The following is a 27,767-nucleotide window of genomic DNA, read 5'->3' on the forward strand; positions in this document are numbered from 1 at the left end:
TAGGCAGACTTTATTTGTCTGCAACCTGTGGGTATCGGATCCGACCTCCGATCCGAGCCGGCATTTCAAAAGCTTTAGGCTCCGAGCTCCTAGCTCCTCCCTCTACCCATAATCCCCTGCCAAGCCCTAACTGACCTCAGATTTCGTTTGCCGCTTTCAAGTTGCAACGGACTCCTCGAGCTCCTGGTTACAGATAAGAGTTTTTGACTAAAAAAATTTGGAAAACTTTAACTTTTATAATTTGATTAGTTAGAGTGTATGTGTTAGGCTTTCCTCTCTCTATCTTTTTAATTTTTCTTCGGGTTTTTGCGTAGTTTGTGTGTTTGTGTGTTCTGTGTGTTTTAGGCCTGTTAGGGCTTAAGATGTCTGAAGCCCATAAGGCAGTGTTCTCTAAATGTACCGAGTGTGGCCATAAGCTGTCCCCAGCAGATGGCCACACTCGGTGCGTTAAATGCTTGGGGGTTGAACACCTGTCATCTGGTTGTACCATTTGTGCAGGGTCGAAGCTCGTTCTGGCGGGACTTCTCCCTCCAAATGCGGCTCCGGCCTCTGCCCCTTCTAGCCAGCAGCCTTCTGTGGGTGCTGTGGTCTCCTCTCCCCCGGTTGGGACTCAACCTCCCTCAAAAAAGCCGGAGGAAAAGGAGACTTCAAGGGAGAAAGAGAAGAAGGAGAGACACAGGGAGAGGCACCACAAACGGAGAGCCGAAACCTCAAGTTCGGCTCCTCCATCTAAACGGGCCTCCCCTGTGCCTTCTAGATCTCCTCCTCCTCGGCTCCACTCCCCTCGGTTCTCTTCTGGGCCCGAGGAGGAGGAGACTAGCCCTTCAGTGAGGTCCCCGAGGCGGCTCTCTAGGTCCGCTTCGGTGGCCTCAACTAGATCCACCTTTTCTATGAGCGAAGCAGACATGGACCGGATGATGAGGCGTTTCATCCAGGCCCAAATGCAAATGGGAGTGCTCTTAGCTCCCCCCCATCCGGGAGGGGCTTCGACCCCTTTTTTCGCCCCCTTGGCTCCTTCTCCGACCCACACCCTGGGTTCGGAGCTGTCAGTGCCGGGCAGAGTTGGATCCGGGGGTGGGTCGGATCCGATAGGTTGGCGCACCTCGGATCAGACCCATCCCTTGGGTACTTCGGACCCGACCTCTCGGAGCCGAAGGCCGAGCCTCGGATCCGAGGGAGCTGGTGTGTCTTCGGCTCCGTCTAAGTCGGAGCACACCGGTCTCTCGTATCCGACGGTTTCGGCTCCGACTCCGGTCCGTGCGTCGGATCCGAGTGGGGGTCGGCTCTCAGGGCTTAGACAAGCTGGCTCCCCCTCGGCCTTCGACGTAGTGGAAAGGGCGCTGTTGAGGACTACCGGCCCCCGGTCCCTACCACGGCTCCACCCCGCACTCCTTGCAGTTGGGCCAGGCTCCCATCAGCCGGTCCCAGGGACAGCCCGCCTCGATGTCCCAAGTAGTCCCCTTGGAACATCCAGCTGCTGAAGAGGACTCCTCGTACAGTCCCCCCCGAGGAAGTGCCTCGGAAGCGTAAGTGCAAAAGGAGGCACATGGACTCCCCAGAGTCCATTATCGAAGACACAGACTTGGATGAAGGGGAGGGCTCCCCAAGATCACCCCCGGAAGACGTCTCATTTGGAGACATTATGGAGATGTTAAGGATCGGGGGGGGGGGGTCTGCCCCCAAGGCCTCCTCAGACGAGTCTGTGTTCTTGGAGGCATTCGAGGCGGGCCCATCTACCTCTTGGGTGTCCCCTCCTGCCGATCCTCTGGTGGATCTTATATCCACCAGAGCATGGAAGGATCCCGACACCGTTGAGCCTGTACCTAAGCGTCCAGACCATATCCTGAGCCCCCCGGCGGACCGCACTCACTGGAGCAAAGGCCCCCCGGTAGATGCCATGATGATGGCTGCAGCCACTAAGAGGGAGTTGGCACAGGAGAGTCCCTCTATGCATCCTCCGGGCAAGGAGTCCCGCTCGATGGATTGCATTGGGAAGCGAGTTTTTAGTTCAGCAACCTTCTCTTTGAGAGCGCTGAACTACATGGCACACGTTATCAGGATGCAGCGGGACCTGATTAAAGAGTACGCTGCATCTCCCCCAGAGTCCATGTCGGGTGAGGACAAACAAGTGTACTCCACCCGTATGGCCACTCTTAGAGCAGTTTCCAATACGTCTATGCGGCTACTTTCTCACGCTACTGAGGGAGCCGCTAGAGCTAGCGGAGTGGGCCTAGTCATGAGGCTTCAGGCCTGGCTCCGCCACTGTGATTTCGCAGAGCCCTTCAAGGCGACTTTCGCGAATGCCCCCTTTGATGGTTCTGCCTTGTTTGGCAAAACTGTTCGCGAAACGTTAGTCCAGAGCGAGAAGGACGGGAAGACGCTGTCTGCCGTCGGAGTCCATTTCTCAGCTCCCCAGAGGTCCTTCTCGAAGAACCAAAAGGGACAGAAGAAGATGTGGTTCCAGAAGTCGCAGCTGTCCCAACCTGCTCCGGATAACCAGTCCTTCCGTGGCAGAGGAGGACAGGGAGGTCGCCGTCCTAGAGGCAGAGGGGCTCCTAGAAACTTTGGGTCCAGAGAACCTTTCTCTGACAGGCCCACGCAGCAGCCCTGAAGGGTTGCCCGGCTGTTCTGGAGGCAGTCGGGGGGCGTTTTTCGAGGCACCTGACTTCTTGGGAGTCAATCACATCAGACCGTTGGGTGCTTCGTGTGATATCCAGAGGTTATACCATTCCCCTGAGCAAAATCCCCAGATCCCGCAGCCTCCCAGATGTACCACCCGACCAAAGGGAGGCAGCAGCTGTCGAAATCGAGCAGCTGCTAGAAAAAAGAGCCATCCAGCGCGTCCCCCGAGATCAGACCGGATCAGGGTTTTACTCCAGGTTCTTCTTGGTGCCAAAGAAAACGGGGGACTTAAGACCGATCTTAGACCTTTCCCTGCTGAACCTGTCAGTATCCAAGCAAAAGTTCCGGATGGTCACCCTACAATCTATACTCCCCCTCTTGCGGGAGAACGATTGGATGTGCTCTATTGACCTCAAGGACGCGTACTACCACATTCGGATGGACATTCGGTCCAGGAGGTTCCTTCGCTTCTGTCTGGGAGCCAGCCACTACCAGTTCAGGGTCCTCCCCTTCGGTCTCACCTCTGCCCCCAGGGTGTTCACCAAGGTACTAGCAGTAGTAGCGGCCACCTGAGACTGCAGGGATTACAGGTCTTTCCGTACCTGGACGACTGGCTCCTAACGGCATCATCAAGACATCTACTGTGCTCAGCCAGGGACTATTTCCTTCTTATAGCCCCAAGGCTGGGCATCACCATAAACTGGGAGAAATCTTTACTGCACCCCACACAACTTATAGATTTCATAGGAGGAAGGTTGGACACAAGATCAATGCGGGCCTTCCTCACCCCAGACAGGCTGTCCAGCCTGAAGTGTCATATCACAGCAGTCCTACAACCGTTTCCGACGGCGGCTTCGGTCCTGAGGGCCCTGGGTTCAATGGCGGCAGCTATTCCACTTCTTCTTCATGCTCGCTTACACATGCGGGTTCTTCAATGGACCCTACAGGTCCAGTGGTCCCCGCTATACTCCTCTCTCAACAGTCCAATAGCGGTCAGCAAGGCATGCAAGGACTCCCTGTTTTGGTGGCTCCAGTCTCCGGAACCTCTAGCAGGGAGACCCTTTTGTGCAGCATTCCCCCGAGTCACGGTGACCACGGACGCTTCTCGCCTCGGGTGGGGGAGGGCATTCTGCGGGCAAGATTGTCCAAGGCACGTGGAACACCTCAGAGACCTCGTTGCATATAAATGTCCTGGAAATGAGGGCGGTGCTCCTAGCGTTACAAGCACTTCACAGCCTTCTTCCTACGGGGACTATTGCGATCCAGACAGACAACATGTCAGTAGTCTGGTACATCAACAAGCAGGGAGGAACCAGGTCCTATCCCCTTTGTCGAGAGGCCATGAGAGTCTGGGAATGGGCAATTTCCACCAAACGCTTTCTTGTAGCAATGCACATTCTGGGAAAATCCAACATCCTTGCGGACAAGCTCAGTCGCACCATTCTTTCCCCGCATGAGTGGTCTCTCAATCCTCTAGTAGCGAAGAAGATTTTTGCCGTCTGGGGGCAACCCTGTTGCGATCTTTTTGCTTCTCACTCAAACGCCAAATGCGACAGTTTCTTCGCTCGACTTCCCCCCACCTGGGGAATCCCCGAGAGACGCTCTGGTGCATGCTTGGCCTCCCGGTCTCCTTTATGCCTATCCTCCACTACCTCTGATGCAGAGGCTCTTGCAGAAAGCCAACAGTTTGGGGAGCAGAATGATTCTCATTGCCCCGTTCTGGCCTCGTCAGCCCTGGTTCCCTTGTGTATGGTCTCACAAAGTGAATCCACCCTGGATTCTGGATCCAATCACGGATCTCATCTCCCATCCTCTAGGACTTCCGGTCCCGAATCTACACACCCTGAAATTGGCAGCCTGGCTGCTCCAGTTCCATCCTTGATTAGGACTCCTGGTATCTCATCACCTGTCAAGGCCATTTTAGTGGCGGCTCATAAACCTTCCACTAGGAAGGTTTATCGGAGCAAATGGAAAAGGTTTTCTATTTGGGTGGTCCAGAAAAGTATGGATCCTTTTTCAGCACCTATGTCTGCGGTGCTGGATTTCTTAACAGACCTCTTTCATCAAGGGGCTAGTTCTTCCACGGTAAAGGTACAAATGGCAGCGATTTCACATTATCATATGGGTCATGAGTCAGCTCCCCTCATGACTGCGAAACTTTGTAAGACCTTTCTTAAAGGAGTTTTTCTGTTGAGGCCACCGGTCAAAGAAGCTGTACCACCTTGGGACCTAGCCTTAGTTCTACAGGCCCTTACTGCTCCTCCCTTTGAGCCTGCAGCTTCTGCAGATCTAAAGTACCTTTCCTGGAAGACTGCTTTCTTGGTAGCCATCACATCAGCCAGAAGAGTGTCGGAACTTCAGGCTCTATGCATCAAACCGCCTTACCTCTCCTACTTTCCCGATAGGGTGTGCCTCAGGACCAATCCATCCTTTCTTCCAAAAGTTTCTTCGGAATCTAATATTAATCAATCAATCAACTTACCTGTGTTTTTCCCCAATTATAAAAACAAAGGAGAATATAAGCTGCATTCTTTAGAAGTTCATAGACAATTGCGCTTTTACATTCACAGAACGGCTGGTCATAGACAATCAGATCAGCTGTTCGTCTCCTTTGCTAAATTTGCTATGGGCAAAGCGGTTTCCAAAGTCGCACTATCTAGATGGATTGCTAATTGTATTCTGCAGGCTTATGACACTTCAGGTAGGCCTGCTCCTCAAAGGGTTATGCCTCACTCTACTAGGGCAGTTTACATGTCAGCCGCGTTTAAGTCCCGAGTGCCATTGGATGATATCTGCGCGGCAGCCACTTGGGCCTCGTCTCATACCTTCATTTCTCATTATAAGGTGGATGTTGTTTCCAGGGGAAGAGCATCCTTTGGCTCAGCGGTGCTCCGGAACATCCTTCCATGATGGCCGCCCAAGATTTAGGTAGCTGGGGACTCTGTCCCACAGGTTGCAGACAAATGAAGTCTGCCTACTTCAGATTTAGAAGTTATGTACTCACCATAACGTTCCATCTGAGTAGGTGACTTCATTTGGATGCTCATCCCCTCCATCCCCCTGACCTTTATACAACAAGAGTTTATGCATCTATTTAGATACTTTTTTTCTAGTATTATATAGGCAAACTCAATCTGAGGTCAGTTAGGGCTTGGCAGGGGATTATGGGTAGAGGGAGGAGCTAGGAGCTCAGAGCCTAAAGCTTTTGAAATGCCGGCTCGGATCCGAGGTCAGATCCGATACCCACAGGTTGCATACAAATGAAGTCACCTACTCAAATGGAACGTTATGTTGAGTACATAACTTCTAATTTTTCAATGTGCTAATAACACTGACTGTTTGAGCCCCCCCCAGCTTGCGTAGTAATCCTAACTGTCCGCTAGACAATATACACTTAATTCAGGTCCTTCATATTCTCTGTGATTAAAACTTAACCCCTCAAGCAGCCCTTTTAGTGCTGTTTGCCTTAGTTTTGTATCACTTGAGCCCCACCTGTTTATTTGGATCTCTATAAATTCCCCTTCATTGCTAATCTGTCTCCCTACTCTAATATGTGTATAAACTGGCTACTGATAAGCAACTCAATGTGAAGACACACTCCCAACCTTAATAAACTTTGCTGTCTCTTCTCTCCTTCACTTTACAAGTAGAGTTTGTATTACTACTCAACCCCCTGAGGTCTTCACTCATAGTTTTCCATTGCTTGCTTCTCCGGTGTGGCTGGTTTCTTTGCATTGCACCTGGTTCACACCCTTTTGGCTACCCCCACCTCCAGCACTAACTCTGTCAGATTCCTGCTGTTTATGGAGCCATCTTTAAATTACTAGTTTCCCATCAGGACACAAGTACTCATCAGCAGTTGAATTCAGCTCACTGGTAAGGCATTAGACCTCAGGAATTTCTTAGTGTTGTTTTTAGTAAGTATTTGGTTGTTAGTTAAAAAGCTACTAGTGGCAAATATCATCTTCGTTACCTCCCCAAGTGTGTACTATCAATTTGCAGTACAAAACTAGAGAAATAAAATATAACATCTGCAGTATAAAACTATGTAACATTTTACAATTACTTACCTTGCATGCACAGAAATAAGGTACCTCGTGGTTTGGTTTGGCCCCGCTCCACTTGCCCTCGCTGTGCTCGGGCTTGCTCCACTCCCCGCCCTGCCCCCAAATTCCACTCGCCCCCAGTGGTGCTAAATTTAAAGCTTTAAAAACCACACCCTCTCTATAACCTATCAAAGATAACCTCCTAGATCAAACCATCCCCCCTACCTGCCACTAATCTTTCTAGTCTTCTTAATTTACTCCTGCTCCAAATGCAGTTCCAACATAATGCCCCAGCCAGGCACTATGTTATCCCTCAAAATACTGCTACTATTTTCACTGTTACCTCTCTTGCTCATTCCATATCTCCTCAGCACCTATGAAAATCAGCCCTACCTAGGTTTCCACTACCCAAAATCCTAAACTATCACTACATGAGTATCAAACAATACTGACCTCTTCATAATTCCCCACATACCTGACCCCAACATTCCTAAAAACTACCACCTGATTAGACCCAGGTATATCAGCCCCAAAACTAAACATTACCAAACATTTATAAACCAAATTATGAAACTCATAGCTTACCAAATGGATGGAAGCAAGAAACACAACGATAAAAACCACAGCAATACACTTGTTTTAAGCGCTTTCGTCGGCCTTAAGCCTCAGACTTCATCAGAAACACATTTTAAAAAAAGTAACATGCTTAGATACACAAAATCACATGGTCACAATACCACTCCCCCCAATTAGTAAACAATTAATTAAATTAAGTGAAATTGTTTAAAAATGCCAGACCTGTAAACATTTATAGTTTGTGTAATGCTATCCATATAATTTGTGTGATATGCACATCACCAGTAAATAAAACAATATTTCATAGACGTCAAATTCAAATAAATTAAGTTAATGTGTATCAATATTTCATTATAAATAAATGAATAAAAGCATATACTCCCATTTGATTCAACTTTTGCATGATGCCATAATAAGTAGTAAATGAATAAATGAATGTCTATACAACCCCTTCAAAAACAAGAAAGACTATTATACATTATAACAGGTGCAATTTTGTGAAAAAATGTGGGCATTGTCCACAAAGTTGTTATATTTTGGAAACAGATTCTATCTACATTGAGGGATATGGTGTAGCAAAGCTGAGACAAAAGTTCAACTGTTTGACTAAATGTCTAGTCTATATTGCAATTTGTCATGTATGTGCAAGGTTTTACATTGGTAAAACTAAAAATGCTTTAAATAAATGGATATATCAACATGTGGACGATATACGTAAGTTAAATTTGAGCAATGCTTTGGCTAGACGTGTTTGAGTGTAGTGGTCATTCTTTTAGATTTTCAGGTTTGGACCAAATTGTGGATAGAGACATGAGGGGCGGGCCAAAAGACATGTTTTTGGAGTATAGGGAGTTAGTGTGGCAACTTCGTGTTAATGCCACGGTCAACTCCGGTCTCAATGAGGCCACATCCATATCCAGCCTATTGAAATTAAAATCTGAGTTTCACATGTGACCACTGTATAGTGTGTTATTACAAACTTGGTATTTTGTCAAGGTGTATATATTATATTATATATATATATATATATATATATATATATATATATATATATATATACAGACACAGGCATGTTTATGCACACAAAATTGCACCTTGTTATAATGTATAATAGTATTTCTTGTTTTTGTAGTGGTTGTATAGACATTCATTTATTCATTTACTATTTATTATGGCATCATGCACAAGTATATGCTTTTATTCATTTATTTATAATGAAATATTTGTATGCATTAACTTAATTTATTTGAATTTGACATATATAAAATATTGTTTTATTTATTGGTGATGTTCATATCACATAAATTATATGGATTGTATAACACAAACTATAAATGTTTGCAGGTCTGGCATTTTTAAACAATTTCACTTAATTAATTTTTTACTAATTGGGGGGAGTGGTATTGTGACCATGTGATTTTGTGTATCTATTTAAGCATGTTACTTTTTTTTTTAAATGTGTTTCTGATGAAGTCTGAGGCTTAAGGCCGACGAAAGCGCTTAAAACAATAAACGTATTGCTGTGGATTTATCTTTGTGTTTCTTGCTTCCATCTATTTGGACAGCTTTGTTTTCTTATGTTTACAAACTCATAGCTTACATTACAGTCTGACAGTGGATGGAGACATCCACCCAAACCCTGGCCCATCCCCACCTGCTGATTCCAGTTCCCAAACTAATATTCCTTATAGGTTCATAGGTTCATAGGTTCATACTAGGCTATCTGCCCAAGGGCATTTATAAGCCTAGCCCATTGTTTTGTGGCTTACGCCACCCCTTTAGTATGGGGAACTATACCCATTATTTTGCTGTGCCTCTGTCGAGCAGTGACACTGAGGTAATTCCTGGGGTATATCTGCGATCTCCCATCCATTGGTCAAGATTTCTCTTGAACAAGGCCAGCGAGGTGCTCTGCCTCACATGTACCGGGATTTTGTTCCACAGCATAGGGAGTCTTTGGGTGATGAATCTATCCCTCCAGCACGTCCTATTAATAGCCGTGTCGAGGTTTAAGTCTCCGCCCTTGTGGCTCTGATGGATCTAGATTTTTGAGGTGAAGCATATTCATCAAATCTGGGTTTGACATGGCCTTGTATGTTAGGCAAAGGTCACCTCTGAGCAAGCGGTGGCGACTGAATAGAGCTGGAGTTCTTTCAGTCGGGCAGCATAGGACAGATTTTGAGACCCTTTATCCTTTTGGTGAGGAACTTTTGTGGCCTCTCCAGCTGCTGCAAGTGTCGGGTCAGATACATTCGAATGGGGCATTGTACTCAATCATTGGTCTGATGAGTGATGAGTAAAGGGAGACTATGACCTCCCTTGATCTAGATGAGAATCCCTTCATGATAAGGTGGGCAATGTAGAAGGACTTCCTAACTACTTTAGCTACATGGGTGTCGAATGACAGACTACTATCAACCTGGGTCCCCAGGTCCCTGATAACTTCTTCTGTGCTCAGTGTATTGCCACCTATTTGGTAGCTAGGGGTAACCTTGTTTTTCCCGAAGGGTATGACTATGCACTCTTTGGCATTTAACTTTAGGCCGTGGCTCTGGCACCAGTTATCCCTTTCTTTGAGACCCTTCTGAAGGATATCTGTGTCAGATGTGTTTTCTACTATGGCCCAGTTTGCAGTCATCTGCAAACTTTGTCAGCCATAACCCTCCTGTGTTTGCTTGTACTTGGAAAAGTAGATGCCAAACAAGAGTGGGCCCAGGACTGAGCCCTGTGGGACACCACTTGTGACAGGCTTTGAGTCTGACATGGCGCCAGCAACTCTGACCCTGTGGGTTCTGTCACTCAGCCAGTTTGCAACCCATCTTGTGATGTATGGGTTAACATTTAAGCTGATGAGTTTTTCAGTGATACCCGAGTGGGGTATTGTATCGAAGGCCTTAGCCAGATCGAGGTAGGCTGTATGGACTGCCTTTCCCTCATCAATGGCTTTGGTGACTGTTTCGAAAAAGTCAACCAAGTTTAAAAGGCATGATCTGCCTTTGACAAAGCCAAACTGGGTTGGATCCAAAGTCTGCAAATTCCCTATGTCTTTATTTATGAGGTCCATTATGATCCTCTCCATGGCTTTGCAGATAAGGCTTGTCAAGCTAATGGGCCGGTAATTTCCAGGGTCTGTGGTGGCACCGCCTTTGTGAAGTGGGACCAGAGTTGGAGTGCCCCCCTCCTGGAGTGCGTATCCAGAGGTAAGACTTTGATTAAACAGCTGTCCTAGCTGTGGGTTTAATTCCTCATTGAGTTCGTGGAGCACACAGCCGCGGACACCATCGGGTCCCATGGATGCTGTGTTTTTTGCTTTGGAGAGAGCAGTTCTCACTTGGTCGCTGGAGATGTTTGCGGTGCTGCACTCATTTGGTATAGTTATCTCTCCTTTTGGGGAGGGGAGAAGTTTGCACTGAACCTGTCAGCCAGTATGTTGGCAATGTCTGTAGGATCAGTAATCTTCACATCATTTTGAACTAGTTCTGAGCATATCTGGGAGTTTCTTCCTAGGTTTCTAACATAGCTAAAGAAGGCCTTATGATTGTCTTTTGAGTCTTTAGCTATTTTTCTCTCGAAATTTGCTTTGGATGATTTTATGAGAGCTCTTAGTTTATTACTTATAGTGATCAAGGGTGTCTTACCTTTTAAGGATTTTGCTCTATCTTGTAGTAGCTTCCTCCTTTTGTTGTAGAGTTTGTTTATGGCTGGGGTCCACCAGACTGGACGCTTGCCTTTGGTACAAAGAGTCTTTGTTTTGCTTGGGATTGCCTTATCCATGCAGTCCTGCAGGTGCTGGTAGAAGGCGTTTGTAAGTGATTCAGCGGCTTGAGTATTGTTTTCTGCCGGCTCGGGGGCCTGAAAGGAGACCACACTAGTCTTTAGAAGTGTGAAGTCGGCTTTTGAGAAGTTCTTTACTGTGGTCTTTTTTATTTCAGGTTGTGGTTGGATTAGGACCTCCAGCGAGATTAGTTTGTGATCTGATCTCACCAGTGAGGGGTATACTTCGGTGTTGAACATTGTGCTCCCATGTTCGTGATGATGAGATCAAGTATGTTATCTCCTCTTGTGGGGATGGTGACTAGTTGTTCCATGGCATTTGAGTTTATGAATTCCAGGAACTTTTGGGCTAGGGTGTTTGGGCTTGAGTAGTGTTCCCAGTCTATATTAGGGTAATTGAAGTCACCTAGTATGATGGTGTTCGGTGATACATTTATCCCTCTAGTGTTTTCAGGAAGGCCATGTGAGTTTCCTGAGTTTGTGAGGGTGGCCTGTAACATGCTACAATTTGCAGAGCAGTCTTGCCTATGGTTAATTGCACCTGGATGGTCTCCGATGCATCGTGCATTGCCACCAGTCTTGAGGTGTGGGTGTCCTTGATGAATATGGATACCCCCTCCTTTCTTGGTATTGTCCGGATTTTGGGGCGGAACGCATGATATGAGGTAAAACCTGATAGCTGGGGTGCTCTCAGGAGCCTTGAACCAGGTTTCTGTCACAGCACAGACATCGATGTTCTCCATACTGAGAAGGGCCTCGAGTGCGTGCATTTTGAGATTTAGACTTCTGGCATTGAGCAGCATTACCCTTAGTTTTTTTCCTTTTTGTGTTCTAGGGTGGTAGGTTTAGAATTTGAGCCTTGCCTAAAAAGGCACTATGGGGTGGCAAGAGCCTTTGCCAATATCCGGAATCCCAGGGTGACAGGTGCAAGCCGTCCCTTGGCAGCGTGGCTTGTCCAGCATGTCATCCCAGGCAGACAGATACTGGATCCCCTTTGAATGACACCAGTGTTTAAGCCAATTGTTAAAGCTGATCATCTTATCTCTGTATTGTGGCATCATTCTTGGTGAAGGTAGGATACTGCTCAAGGTCAGGGTCATACCTGCCTGGGCTACATAATCAGAGAGCTCCTCAATGTCTCTTTTCATGTAGTCCAAGGAGGTACGTCTCAGGTCGTTTACACCAGCGTGGACAATGACTGAGTCATATTTGTACCTGCTGTTGAGAGACCTGAGTGCTTGCGTTATGTGGCGGATTCTAGCGCCCGACAGGCAGCTTACTGCTTACTGTGACCTTCTCCTTACTCAGTCTGGTGAGCGGGACATCAGTGTGTCTGACTATGGAGTCACCAATGACTAGTGTGTCTGGCATTGTGTTTGGCCTTAAGGGCTGTGACTGTTTGACACTCTGACTGTGAGGTCTATGTGTTGCGGGTGTTGTGTTCTGAGGTGGTGGTTGTTTGGGTGTCTGCTTTGGTGGCCTCTGCTGTTTTGGTAGATTTTTGATCAGAGCCTCCGAGTATGTCTTTGTGTGTTTATGTGTATGATTTGAGGTTGTAATGGTACTATGTGAGACTGGGTCTATAGTGTGTGTGGTAACCTTCTCCTCCTGACTGGTCTTGCCAGTCCTATGTTGAGAGAGCTCAGCCTCCAGTTTGGCCGTATAGTTGCATCTCTCGCATGTATTTGTGTTTTGTGGGAGGAGGAAAGGGTTGTCTGTGTACATGAGGCAATTGAAACATTGCCTCAATATTCCCAGGTTCACCAGCTGAGCAGGAGAGGACACTAGCAACTGATCCCTCGACATGCTAGAAGGGTAGACGAAAAACTTTAAAAAAAGATTCGGGGGGACGTGGGTGACCGAGAAATGGGGGGTTGCCTTTTGGGATACTATCTATGACAAGAGTGCCGTATCAAGGTAATAAGTACTGTAGGAGCAAGTGCTAGGTTTAATAGATAGAGAATAGTCTACTTGGAGTCAAGTAGAGTTGATCTTTTTAGTTACAGGATACGCTGATTTGATCAGTAGTATAGTTCGAGGAAGGTAGTTTTAAGGGAAAATTTGAAGAGTGGACTTTAGGTAGCCCGAATAGTTTAAACCTGCTTAACCGGCACTGCCCTAGTGTGCAACAGTGGCAGCTCCGCTAAATCGCTCTAAATCGCTAACAGCGTTTAGCGCATTTTATACCAGGGGGCTGGAAAAAGCTAGAAACTGGCCCAAAACGACCAATAAACTACTAGTTACTGGCTGAAACCTCACAATACTGGACAAAAGGCAGCTCAATGCTTCCCACTCCCACTGGTAAGCAAGGTAGGCTTCCCTTCCCCCAAATAAGGCAAGGAAACAGTACACAGGAACTGCAACCAAAGCCCAGGAATCAGCAACTCTGAAACTGGACTAAACTAGTAAAGCAGGAAAGCAAGGTAGCTTCCCTTCCCCCAAATAAGGCAAGGAAACAGTACACAGGAACTACAACCAAAGCCCAGGAATCAGCAACTCTGAAACTGGACTAAACTAGTAAAGCAGGAAAAACAAGAGATATTTTTTCTTTTTTTTTCTTTTTTTTTCACAAAACAGGCAGAAACAGGTACAGCAAACACTTATAAATGCTATGAATCAGCTACTACAGCTTACACAGAAGAATTTGCTACAAATACAGTCAAATAGTAACAAACAAGGATTCCAAGTGCAATATTAAGTTAAATGCAGTAAAAACAGCTTCAATGTAACAGAAAGGCAGGCGAAATACAGTTGCTAGGTATTCAGATGTGGAAAGCAACAAAAAAATATACTTAGTATCAAGAAAAGTCGCTTATTCAGCTCTCTGCAGCCTGGATTACTCTGCTGGCCCACGTGGAGTCTGTGCTGAGTAGGTACAAGCTGAAAGTTTTATACCAGGGGGCCGGAAAAAGCTAGAAACTGGCCCAAAACGACCAATAAACTACTAGTTACTGGCTGAAACCTCACAAAACTGGACAAAAGGCAGCTCAATGCTTCCCACTCCCACTGGTAAGCAAGGTAGCTTCCCTTCCGCCAAATAAGGCAAGGAAACAGTACACAGGAACTACAACCAAAGCCCAGGAATCAGCAACTCTGAAACTGGACTAAACTAGTAAAGCAGGAAAGCAAGGTAGCTTCCCTTCCCCCAAATAAGGCAAGGAAACAGTACACAGGAACTACAACCAAAGCCCAGGAATCAGCAACTCTGAAACTGGACTAAACTAGTAAAGCAGGAAAAACAAGAGATATTTTTTCTTTTTTTTTTTTTTTTCACAAAACAGGCAGAAACAGGTACAGCAAACACTTATAAATGCTATGAATCAGCTACTACAGCTTACACAGAAGAATTTGCTACAAATACAGTCAAATAGTAACAAACAAGGATTCCAAGTGCAATATTAAGTTAAATGCAGTAAAAACAGCTTCAATGTAACAGAAAGGCAGGTGAAATACAGTTGCTAGGTATTCAGATGTGGAAAGCAACAAAAATATACTTAGTATCAAGAAAAGTCGCTTATTCAGCTCTCTGCAGCCTGGATTACTCTGCTGGCCCACGTGGAGTCTGTGCTGAGTAGGTACAAGCTGAAAGTTTTATACCAGGGGCTGGAAAAAGCTAGAAACTGGCCCAAAACGACCAATAAACTACTAGTTACTGGCTGAAACCTCACAAAACTGGACAAAGGCAGCTCAATGCTTCCCACTCCCACTTGTTAGCATGGTAGCTTCACTTGCCCCAAATAAGGCAAGGAAACAGTACACAGGAACTATAACCAAAGCCCAGGAATCAGCAACTCTGAAACTGGACTAAACTAGTAAAGCAGGAAAGCAAGGTAGCTTCCCTTCCCCCAAATAAGGCAAGGAAACAGTACACAGGAACTACAACCAAAGCCCAGGAATCAGCAACTCTGAAACTGGACTAAACTAGTAAAGCAGGAAAAACAAGAGATATTTTTTTCTTTTTTTTTCTTTTTTTTCACAAAACAGGCAGAAACAGGTACAGCAAACACTTATAAATGCTATGAATCAGCTACTACAGCTTACACAGAAGAATTTGCTACAAATACAGTCAAATAGTAACAAACAAGGATTCCAAGTTCTAATATAACAGTGGCTAATAGGCCCCCAATTCTCTCCTGACCTGCCAACTAAGTATCAGAAGCATAAACAATAAGGTCCATAATCTGCATGCTCTCTTAACAGTTTACTCCCCTGATGTATTATGTCTTACGGAGACCTGGCTAAAACCGGTGAGGTAATACCACCAGGGTACGACATACATTAGACATTAGATCGTACTACTAGGAAGGGTGGTGGGGTAGCTGTACTCTATAAAAAATACACTAGATGTTACTACGGTCTCCCCACAACCACCCCAGTTTAATAATGCAGAAATTCTTATTACCAAACTACAGATTAACAATAACAAATGCACAAACATTGTCTGCATTTACATTCCCCCAGGTAATAATACAAACACCCTAGAGGACATCCTCCACTGGTTATCCAGTACCTACCCCCAAGAAACTATGGTGCTTGGAGATTTTAACTTTGATTGGAACAACTGTTCCTCGGAATCTCCCTTCAACCCATGTCAACCTACATGGTTTTACACAGCTCATATCCTCCCCCACCAGAGTAGGCAAACCCAGTAACAGACAGTATCCTAAACTGGATACTTATCAACAGCCACCGCTATATGTACAAGTCAAGGACCCTCCCAGATGACCTATGTGACCACTTACTTACGTAAATTATCAAGCACAAGCTGGACAACCCCCATCAGGCCACCTTTAAAACCATCAGAAATAATAAGAACTTCAACTCCACCAATTTTCAAAATGAAATTAAAGCTTGTCAATCCTAAACCAACTTTCACTGGATGATGCAGTAGCATACTTTAATTCCATATTCCTTACTATTCTTGATTCTCACTCTCCTGCACACTCCATTAGAACCAAAACAAAAACTGCCCAGTGGCTCTCAAAAGAGACCAAATCTAAAATCATAGCTAGAAATAAGGCATAGGACAAATGGGGTGCCACAGAAGACCCACTAGATCAACTCAGATACAAACAGCTAAGGAATCACACAAAAAAATCTATTATACTAGACAAAAAACTTCTACTACCATCTTCAACAAAAACATCACAACAAACCTCAAAAGTTTTGGGCAGGAATAAACAAATTTCTTCACCCAGGGCAGTCCTCCACTCCTACCCCGTCAGCTTCCAACCATAAATCCCCAGAGGATATTGCAAATACCTTCAGTAGTTTCTTCTCAGAGACTATCCAATTCCTAGACAGCCAACTGGCACCCAGCTACTCCAACCCAAATTCTGCTACTGCCAATGCCCCCACTGTCCTTTAGATTTCAGCCTGTTTCTACATCACTTATCAGAGCTCTAATTAAAAAAATTAAAACCAACTGCTCTAGCAGATGATCTTCTCCCACCAGAGTATCTGCAAAAAACAGCAGATGCCATAGCATACCCCATCTCCATCATAATCAAAAGAACCACATCTGAAGCCACCATCCCTTCCATTTGGAAAATATCTTGTGTAATACCACTCCATAAAGGAGGCAACTCCTTCGAACTGTCAAACTTTAGACCCATAGCTATTCTGTCACCATTGGCTACAATTATGGAGAAGTATGTCCATAAACAACTCGGGCATTATCTTACCCAGAATAAGCTGTTGGCTAACTCTCAGCACGGTTTTAGGCCACACCACAGTACCACCTCAGCCCTCCTATCCTTCTCTAACACCATAAACCATAATCGAAATAATAGCAAGCTTTCCTCAGCCCTCTTTTTAGATCTCTCCAAGGCCTTCAGTATGGTCAACCACCCAAATACTCATGCACATCCTTAAGGCATTCTCAATAGCCATGCATTTCATTGGTTCCAATCTTACCTGTGTGGTAGACAACAAGCCGTGCAATGACAGGACAAACTATCAACCTGTCTACCAATCACCTTAGGTGTTCCCCTGGGCTCCATACTAGGACCCCTTCTTTTCTCCCTCTTTATTAATGACCTTCCCACTGTCATCCAAAATGCTACCTGTATCTAATATGTGGGTGACTCCACCTTGATTTGTTCAGCCACTTCCCCAACAGATATAATGACATTAACCCAGAATACTTTCAATATAGTTGAAAACTGGCTCTCTAACCATCAGCTGATATTAAACCCTAACAAAATAAAGTTGCTTCTTTTCTCCCCCACTTTGTAAGTCTTCCTCACTACTCTTTACCATAAAATCTAATAATGGTACCATTATCTCCCCAGATGTGCAAACCAAACTCTTAGGTGCCACAATAGACAACACCTTTAAATTTGATATCCATGCCAGTCAAACAATCAAAACCATTAACAAAAAACCTGGCTCCCTCTATAAGAGCAAACCTTTCCCTACTCCATTTGCTAGAACTGATATTGCTCATTCCCATCTACTCTCCACTCTTCTCTATGCCTCCCCTGTACTCACTAATTTGAGCAAATCTGCTCTTAGCAAACTCTCCAGCTGTTATAACCATATTGCTATATTTGCAACAGGCATGGCCTAGAGGACCCACCACTGCCACAACCTAAATCTTCTGGGGTGGCTAGAATGGCCTAGCCTACTTCAGTACAACCAGCTTATAATTGCCCATAAAGTTCTCAGCAACCCTGATAATATGCCTGCACTTAAAAATATCATTAACCCTTATACCAACCTGAGGTCACTTCGCTGTTCTAATAAACTACTGGTTCAAACATCCAAAATCAACAACTCTGCTGGGGACTCTCTGTTTGCTAACTCCGTTGGCAAAACTTGGAACTCTCTTCCTGCTGATCTTACTCTTGAACCCTCTTTTACTCTGTTCAAAAAAAGCCTCAAGCTGTACTTTAAAACTCATTGGCAATGTCCTTGTTCAAAACCCAACTAGATCCTCCTCTATAGTCTGTAATCTTGTTACATTGCCTAGTCAATTTGTCAACACTAATTTAAAAATGTATGATTATATTACCTGCTTGCTCAACTGGAGCCTGTAAACTGTGTATAACTTGTAATCATTTTGTGATTTTTTTATTTTATGTTCTACCTTGGAGCTTTTCTCCCTGGATCTCCACTGAAAATGGACATGTATCCAGTCAGACTATCCCGGTCAACAAATGTAAAATAAATAAATAAAGTAAAACTTTAAGTTTAGATTAGGTAGTGTCTGTGGGTGCATTTGTTGATTCGGGGCAACTGCTCTTGTTTGGAGAGGTAAACTTCATTTGTTGAAAATGTACATAGCTTTTAGTGTTTGTTCGAAGTTAAAAGGGGATGGAGATTATGAACATTTATTTAGTTTTTTGTTTGAGTGTTGTTATCGAAGCAAAAGACATAAAAATGTGACATGTTCAAGAGATGAGAAGCAATTGATCAAAAGATCAGCTTGCCAACATTAGTGTATGCATATAAGCTGAAAGCTGGAAATGGACACTCAAAACAACTGTCATATATAATAGGTAGGAGTAATATCTCTCTGTCATGATGGCTATTCCGTCCATGTCATCATGGAATGTAAATGGTCTTGCTGGTATAGACATAAAGCAGAAGGGATTATACTAAGAAATGTAAGGTGCAGATAGCAATGTTGCAAGAGATGCAGTTACATAGAAATGAGCATGTATGTGAATTTGACAAAGGAGGTGTTCCAGTATGGGCATTCAGCAAAATTTCAAGGACAAGGTAAAAGGGGATGAGTAATACTGATTGCCAGAGGGGCTGCAGTAGTGATAGAAGAGGAAAAAAGACAGTAAGGGTAGGTTTGTGGAAGTAAGGGCTGTTGACAAAGGAGGAGGATTACCCTGCTGTCTATGTGTATTCTATCAAAAATTATTGTTATGGAGCTTTAAAAATGAGAAGAAATCAGTTTTCTGCAGGGAGTATTATTTATGGGTGGGTACTGTAACTTAATGAGCAATAGTAAGGCTGTATCAGGAGTAGCTAGAAGGGGAATATAACAAAAGAGGGTAGATTTCTGAAGAAAAATATGATTTGTGGTGTGGAAGATCTGAATTCAGTACTAGGAAATCAGACAGAATTTACGTGTTCCTCAGGGCACGATAACTGGGCTAGACTAGGTAGAATTTATTTATAGTTCATGGAAGCATGTGTATTTAATTGAAAGCTTTGACACAAATCTGCTAACTATTTTAGATCATGTACCTATAAAAACTAAGATGAAGATGCCAGGGTAATGAAGTAAAAATGAGACCTCAGTGCTTTTCTACTTGTTAAAAAGAAAGGCATTGAAGAGATGGGGAGTGGAAATTATTCAGGAATTATCAGGGAAGGTAGAAACGTCTTCAGAAGGGATAGCAAATGATTGGGATAAAATAAAAATGGGGTTTAATAATAGGGTCGAAGTAAGGGAAAAAGAGATAGGAGGAAAGATGTAATAGCTATTATATAGAGGGGCTGACGAATGTTAAAAGTATTGCAGCATAAGGGGAATCTAACACAAAAAGAGCAGCAACTGCAGACTGCTAAAGGGAAAATAATGGAGTACTTGTATAATATGCATAAGTTTAGAAAGGTTGCTGTTAAACAACTATTTCTTGCTAACTCCATTGCACAAAAAAAAAAGTTTAGCACAATGACTTAAGCAACAGAAATTAGAAAGGGGTTGTTGTTAAACCTAGGGAGCATATGGCAAGAAAAATAACCAGAGATTGTTACTTTAGAAGTATTAGAGATATTTTGTGAACATTTATGAATCATTTAGAAGTATTAGAGATATTTTGTGAAAATTTATGAAAGTTTGTATAAAGCAAAGGAATGTATTAACCAAAAAATAAGTACAAATGGAAATGCTTATGGAATACTTAATTATGCCAAGGTTAGAGGAAGATGAGGCTAAACATTTAATAGCTAAGGTAGGAACTGATGGTTAAAAATGGTGATATATAATTAATTAATAGGGAAATCTTCAGGAACAAGCAGTTTTCCTCTGCAAGTTTGGAAGATAGGAGGAAAAATGGTAAAAGATCTGGAAGGATATGTTAAACTTATTTTAAAGTGGTGGGCACTGGCGTCTTGAAAAAAACCTCTGGTGGTTGTATTACTCAAACCGTTCAGACCCAACATCATGGAAACCCTTTTCAGTTTAAAACCATTATTACAAAGTGTTTTTGTATTCTAAGAGAATTACAGAGATGTTAACAAATTCATATAAATGGATCACTGGTTTTATGGAGGGGAGGCAAACATTTGACAACATTAAAAGAACAATGATAATCAAGAAGGAGGCATAATGTAAGAAATATTTCTGTTGTTGATCAGTCTTGATGCAGAGAAGGCATTCAAAAGAGTCAGCTGGTGTTTTATAAGTAGGACAGTGGAAGCATTTACATTCTCTGATATAATAATAAGAGTTAGTAAGGAGGATTTACGAAGGGTTGGAAGCAAGATTAAGGTGAGAGAGTTCCTCTCTGACAAGCTTTGCTTGAGCACAGAAACCAGGCTAGGATGTCCACTTTCCCTTTTTATTTTACTTTTTGTTTCAAGCCACTGTCAAAGAAAATAAGGGACATGCACATTCAAGGATATAATTGGTATGCTAGTCAACAAGAATCAGCTTCATTTGCAGATGATACTGTTTTGTATTTGATAAATCAGAAAAAAAAGACATTTCCGTGTTGCGGAATATTTTGAGACAGCTTCAGTTCTTTTCAGGATGTAAAAATGAATGAAGATAAAATAATGAAGGCTGTAGCTGTAAACTTATGTACCCAACCATGAATTGGTTTAAAAATACCATACGTATAAAGGCACAATAAGGTGAAGTATTTAGGTCTATGAATTAAAAAAGATTCTGTTATGGCAGCTAAGAAAATGTAGGAACAAACTAAAAAAGAATACAAAAACCGAGAAACTGGAAATTGTTAATTATAAATATATTTATTTAAGTACAAGCAGTGAAAATGTTTTAAACCCCATAGTCTTGTATATAGGTCATGCATATTTTGTCAACTGGACAAGAAGTTGTAGTGATTAATAAAGAGCTGACGGAATTTATTTGGAATAGGAAGAGGACAAGAGTTAAGTGGGATAAGATGATTCTTCCCGTAGACAATATGTTTTAGGGTTATGTAATTTAACGGAGTATTTAGAGCTACATTTAAGCCATATATACACAACCCAAATGGAAGGTTATAAAGCAAAGTGGAAAGGGATAATTATGAAAAATTGGAGGGTGAGGGTTCAAGAGGTAGAGGGACTAGGATTTTGAATTCAAGTCCTGAAGGAAAACAGCAACAACCTTGCAGAGCATCATATTCATAAAGTAGCAGAAAGTGTTCTAATAACTAAGCACGAGAATGGAGAATTGTTAGAGTAACCAGTAGGTGTGCCTGTAAATAAGAAATCAAGAAAATAGATGCATTCCAGTAGTTATGTCTGTAAGTAGGAGTATAGAAAAATGCAAGAGGGGGCTGGAATTTACTGGAGGAAAGTAGCAATGGAACCACAAGTATTAAAGGAAGTGCTTCAGGAGGGCAAGGTAAAAGAAAGGGATGAGTCTAAGCAGAAGTTTGAACTACAAGTCAAAGGTTGCATTCCATACCAGGGATTCATAAGAGCTTAGAAAAAAAAGAGAAAGACCAGCTTGTGTGGATGATTTACCTGGGTCTAGAACAGAAGCTGCTGTTAATAGAGGATAAAAAAGTATGGTGGACAAAATATTGCATGATTACTACAAGAGTCAGTCATAGCAGGTTTGAAAACCCTGGAGGAAAAAATGGAATGGCAATTCACAAAGGTGCAAATTAGAATATATTTGTATATCCAACAATTGGAACGTCTGCAGTGGTTCCTCACTAAAAGAATACAAGACATAAGTAAAATGTCTTGTGCAGACCGCCTCAAGGTCTTATCCCTGTATTCTGTATCATACAGGCTTTTGAGAGGAGATCTATGCCTGGCATACAGGGCATTGTCAGACTCCACTCTGATGGACCTCTTGTATAGCCACAAAACAAAGCACCAGAATTACCCGTTCTAAAAACAAACCTTGCTTGTGATATAAGTAGGACCTGCTGGAGAAATAGGTATGTATCCTAGATACTACCCAGTCTGTAAAACAGGCTTCCCCATCCATGTGAAGTAGAGTTCCTCCCTAACCCAATTCAAATGCAACTTGGACAACTGGATGGGAAACCGGAAATTCATCCCTGGTTTGGTACCTATGTCTCTAATAGACACAGGTAACCTGTAAATGGTTAATCTCCAAGGGCCACGCTTAACACTTACCAAGGCTATCGATTTGGGCTGCATGGCTAGGAGTAAAAAGGCCCTTGTGGTCGTTAGCCTAGTAAACACCTGTGAACCAATAAGACTCTCAAGTGTGCAACAGAATCCAGAAAGTGTAGGTTTATTGCAAGGAAGTGTTTTCATAGGTACTTTTGTAGACAAGGTAAGACTTCAGGCATTTGCCATCTTCCTAAAAACAAATCCACTGAAATGAGATGCAGTGGGGGGGCTGGAAACATGGTTTTTCGGAATGTAATGAGTTGTCAGATTTTAAAAATTCCCTATAGAGTACTTTGACAGAAATGTTATGGGAACAAATAGTTGAAACTAACAAAATTATTCTTTTGACCTGGGATATAGCATCTGAATTGCCTAGACATTGTAAGGCCTTGCCAAGTTTAATTTATTGACAGCCAAATCAAGTTACTAGATGATGGAAATCTAACATATATTCCCATCAATCAAGGAAGTTGTGAATGTTGTAAATTACATAAAAAAACTGGAGGTGGGATCTTTTGAAAGGGGCAGAGCAAGTTTGATAGAAATAAATGTAATTTGTTGGAACCATATGTGAAGGCTGCCAGCCTAGCTAGCTAGAATTTTGTAGATAATTCTGTCATTTGTAAATATTAATATAAGACACAGGCCTTTTCTCTTAAATGTGAAAAGACTGTATTGGATGATGAACTGCAAAAATGTAACAGCAGTGCACTCTGCTGTAAGAAAGCTGATAAGTCAAGCATTTTATGACTCTTTTTGATCTCAGGGCTCGGAGCTGTGGTGTCTGAACCAGCAGATTCGTTCTTTTGTTTTGAGACTAGAGTTAATTGGTAGATTTTACATATATAATGTGTTTAATTGCTGTAGTTTCCTGACCAGGTGCAAGCTTACTAAGAAATGTTAATGTAAAGTTTCTGTTAGCCTGGGAAACCAGAGAATTTTTAAGAATGATGTAATCTAAAATGAGTCATCAGGATGCATTATCAATTTAAAGGACTTTCTCAGAGACAGAGAGAGCATTTGGCATTTGTCTTCATAACATCCAACATCACCAGCACTGCTTTACTCTATATGTAAGTTTATTTTAGAATTGTGTTTGCTCTTAGATATAGCTAGGAAATAGGAATATTAGACTAGTTGTTTTCTGTATTGATGTCAGAACTATTCTACTGCATTATTTTAAGCATTTTCCTGTGATCTCTGAACTCTTGACTAGCACTGTGTAGTAAGAAGTATTGTCTTGTGTTTTTTATTATTTATTATTAAATATTTATAAACATTTCAACTGTGGCTGTTTTATGTAGAAATGATTTAAGCTCTAGAGTACATTGCATGTATATAGTGATGCTGTCCAAGCCCCTTCAAATAAGCCTTGTTGTTCATCACACTTACCATTTGGATAATAATATTGCACAGTAATAATTGGACACCCGTTGATAAGGGCCTTATTAGTAGCTGATATTAGTGGTCGGTGGCAGTGATTACTACCTTATAGCCTGGCAGGAAGGGGCATAGCTGGAGAACTTGTGCCAGCCTTCCCCAGGAGTGTCTGTGGGTTTGTATATAACTCATATCTTAAAGTGTGTGTGTCAGCTACTTGGGCAGGGATATGAAGCACTTGTTGGACAGAGAGGGTGCTGGGGGTTAGCTTGACCACTACGCTGAGATCTGGACCCTATAACTATGCCTGTGCCACTGGGGAGTTGTAATTCACTGTGTGTGTATTTAGTTTCCTTCCCAATGTGGATGCCCCTCACTGGTGTTATTGGTGAGGACTGAGGCTCCTTGACTGCTGGGCCAGTGCACGGGCATCACATATTAATTGTTTGGCAGTGGTGGGATATCCACACCACATATTAATTGGTTGGCACATACTAATTGGCTTGTAGTGATGTGGACAGTGAATTCCTGTAGCTTGTGTACAGTGATCACTGAAGGGGTTTTTATACTCTAAATCAACCACGCAGTGACTATTCAGTTTTCAGATCACAATTGTTTCATTTCTTTTGTGAGCTTATTTAGTCAGGGAGAGCAGGCAAGCATGTCAGCAGAGGTGTATGGAAAGCTGACAAGGAGCCAGTTGGCTAATATGTGCCAGGCTACAGGACTGGTGCAGGGAAATCTGATTAAGGCAGACATAATTGCAGCTTTGGTCACAGCTGCATCAGAAAACAGCAACCAGGACGACGATCAGACTGGCTGTGGAGATGTACAACACTCAGGGAATGGACAGCTCAACCTTTGTGCAGAGGACTTAAAAATCCACGTGGAGCTAAAGAGACTTGAGTTGGAGGCCAGGTGTTTGGAAATGGAAGCTGTAGAAAAGGAGCAGCAGAGGCAGCACAAAAAGGAGATGCTGACTCTTTGCCAGAGTCATGGAGGTAATGGGGAAGGGAGTGACTGGACCCCAGAAGCACAAAAGGTCAGTAAATTTCTTCTGCAGTTTACAGTGGGGGATAATTTTGATAGTTTCATTCATATGTTTGAGAGGGTATGTAAACAGTATGATGTTGACCAAAGGCTCTGGGTACAGTTCCTGACCACCTGGTAAAGCTGTAACTGTACTGTCTAAATTAACTGATCATGAATGTTATGATTATACTGCTGTTTAAGAAGTGCTTGTTCGAATTTTTTAAGCAGTTGAAAGTGTGTGTGAATACGTTGGTGAACTGAGCACTTAATTTCATAGGTGGGTGAGTGGATGTCAGGTCACCACTTTTGAAGGGCTGACAGATCTTTTGGTGAGGAAACAAGCCCTTAGCACTTTGCCTGAGGAAATGAGGATCTGGTTAGCTGATGGACAGTGTGCTACATCAGAGAAGTTGGGGAAAAAGAGAGACGTATACCTAGCAAGCAGGGCATCCCTGCACAGGAAAGGGACCCCCCCCAGTACTGCTCATGGGTCTAAAGGAACCCATGGTGGGTAGCCCAGATTGCCCCAACAGAGTCTGCCAGTAGTAGGGGAAGCCACAAGTCCAGGTACACATCCAGGACCTAGGGTTAAATGTTTTGAATGCAACCAATGGGGTCATGTGGCATACAGATGTCCATGGAGGCAAGGTGGGGAGCAAAAGGTGAGAGAACCAGTAAGTGGGAAAGACAAAATGCCAATAGTAGGTTGTCTTGAGACAACAAGGATACCGCACTATCATCCTGCAGATGTCCTGATAGGGAAATATTTTGATGAGGCAGTACTGTGTGTTAATGCAGTTACACGCAGTCAGGCTTCGAGACAAACATGTGGGTCTGGTAGCCTGGGGGAGACCCAGCCAGACTGCATACTTGCAGCCAGGACTGGTGAGGTGGTTACTTCAGGAAGGAAGCTATGCTGTAGCAGTGAGATTGAAGGTAAGCCACAGCTGCTTGTGGGTACTGATGTTCCCTTGGACAGAGTGACTGCAAAGGTAGAGGTGAGTAGTAGTACCCAGGCTGACAGTGAGGCACCGCTGTCAGAGGATGCCAGACTTCCTGTGGAAGGGGAGGGGATACAAAGAGAGAGGTGAGACAGGCTCAGTTCTCAGACCCTACTTTGCAAGGCCTGAGGCAGTTAGCTAGTGAGGCACCTGATTCTCAAGGGAAGGTGGAATCTGTATACTGGGACAAAGGGTTGCTGTATAGAGAGTGGACCCCTGAGGGAGGGCTAGAAGGAGAGAGGGATACAGCATTGGTAGTGCCTAGAGCCTACCCTCTGGCACCTCTAGCCATAGCCCATGATATTCCCTTTGCAGGTCATATGGGCATAAAACGTACAAAGAGATGTATTATGCAGAACTTCTACTGGCCTGGAATTTCTAGAGATGTAACAGGGTACTGCAGGACCGTTCAGCAGTGCCAAAAGGTAGGCAAGGCAGAAGACAAGTTGAAAGCTCCTTTGATGCCTTTGGCTGTGATTGAGGATCCATTTCAGAGGGTAGCAATGGATATTGTGGGGACTCTTGAGTACCCCATGTTCCACAGGGAAAAAGTATATCCTAGTGGTAGTAGATTATGCTACAAGATACCCTGAGGCAGTGGCTTTGTCCTTTCTTGAGGCAGAAAAGGTGACAAATGCTTTGTTAGAGATTTTCAGCAGGATAGGTTTCCCAAAAGAAATACTGACTGACAGAGGTGCAAATGTCATGTCAGACCTGCTGGCATGTCTGTGGAAGTACTGTGGGGTGAAGCACGTGAAGACCATCCCCAGACTAATGGTTTTGTTGAGAGGTTAAACTCTACAATCAAGTCCATGCTACAGGCTTTTGCAGACCAGTTTAAGAGGGAGTAGGACAAATGTTTGCCTCATCTGTTGTTTGCTTACAGAGAGGTTCCCCAGGAATCCAAGGGTTTTTCACCCTTTGAGTTACTGTATGGGCTTAGGGTGAGAGGACCTCTAGATTTAATTTGTGATGAGTGGGAGGGTGTGTGTGAACCTCACAAGACATCTGTTGTGGCATATGTCCTAAACCTCAGGACATGGCTCAGGGAACTCATGAGCTTGGCCAGGAAAACCTGGCAGAAGCCCAACAACTGAAAAAGGTATGGTATGACAGGAATGCTCGAGCTAGAGAGTATGCTGTAGGGCAGCAGGTAATGGTTCTCATTCCTGTCAGACACAACAAGCTGCAAGCAGCTTGGGAGGGACCCTACAAGGTGGTAAGAAAGGTAAGTGATGTTAACTACATGGTGCAACTGTTAGGCAGGAGGCAGGGGCAAAAGTTGTACCATGTTAACATGATAAAACCTTACCATGATAGGGAGGCCCTTGTGCTGAGTATTTGCAGTGGATTGCATGAGGAGTCTGAGGGAGATCTGGTGACTGATCTCCTCAGTGAGGCTCGGACTGACAAGACAGTTGAAGGGGTAGCAATGTCCCAGCAGCCATCTCCTAAAGCCTGAGAAACTCTACCAAGAAGTGTGGGTATCACTTCTTAGTACTAAAAGTCTGAAGCATAAAAAGCAAATCAGTGGGCATTATTTTTGGGAGACATCACAATGAGTTCTGAGACAAAACTGGGCAGTAATAACAGTATATCTCAAATGGCTGTTTTACTATAAACTGCAGTAGGGGTGAATCTTTGTCAAGTCATATTTTCTGTGCCACTTAGTGCTTATCAAGGTTAACTGTAAAATTATTTAAGTCATTGTTAGTGGCAGTGACTTGTTTTGGACGTTAAAGATGTCCATCTTTTCTAAAATAAACGCACACAATTTATCATGGGCATGAATAAACTGAATTTTGATAAACCATAACCAGCACTTGCTAAGCACACAAAGCATAAAATGTATATCACACTGATGTAAGGACAGAGTGATGAGAACTCTTTACATTGAAAATGTATTTGTGCTATGTGTTCTAGGTTCAAAAACTGTACAGGTTCCTCCCTTGATAACCTTCTTGGAATTTTTTTTTACTGCATTACACTTGACTGATCTGTCTGTCTATTACCATATTACTGAATGTGCTGTAACCAGTGACTCATA

The 27,767-nt window shown here is 43.5% G+C and overlaps 1 protein-coding gene across 1 annotated transcript in view; it reads left to right on the forward strand.

Annotated features, from left to right (window-relative positions):
• The window catches only part of TAFAZZIN (tafazzin, phospholipid-lysophospholipid transacylase), a 1,078,486-nt gene that overhangs the window by 850,055 nt on the left and 200,664 nt on the right, over positions 1-27,767 (forward strand). The window lies entirely within an intron of this gene.

The sequence above is a fragment of the Protopterus annectens genome, chromosome 8.part0, assembly GCF_019279795.1.
Source record: "Protopterus annectens isolate FY-2018-M chromosome 8.part0, PAN1.0, whole genome shotgun sequence".
Classification (NCBI taxonomy): domain Eukaryota; kingdom Metazoa; phylum Chordata; order Ceratodontiformes; family Protopteridae; genus Protopterus; species Protopterus annectens.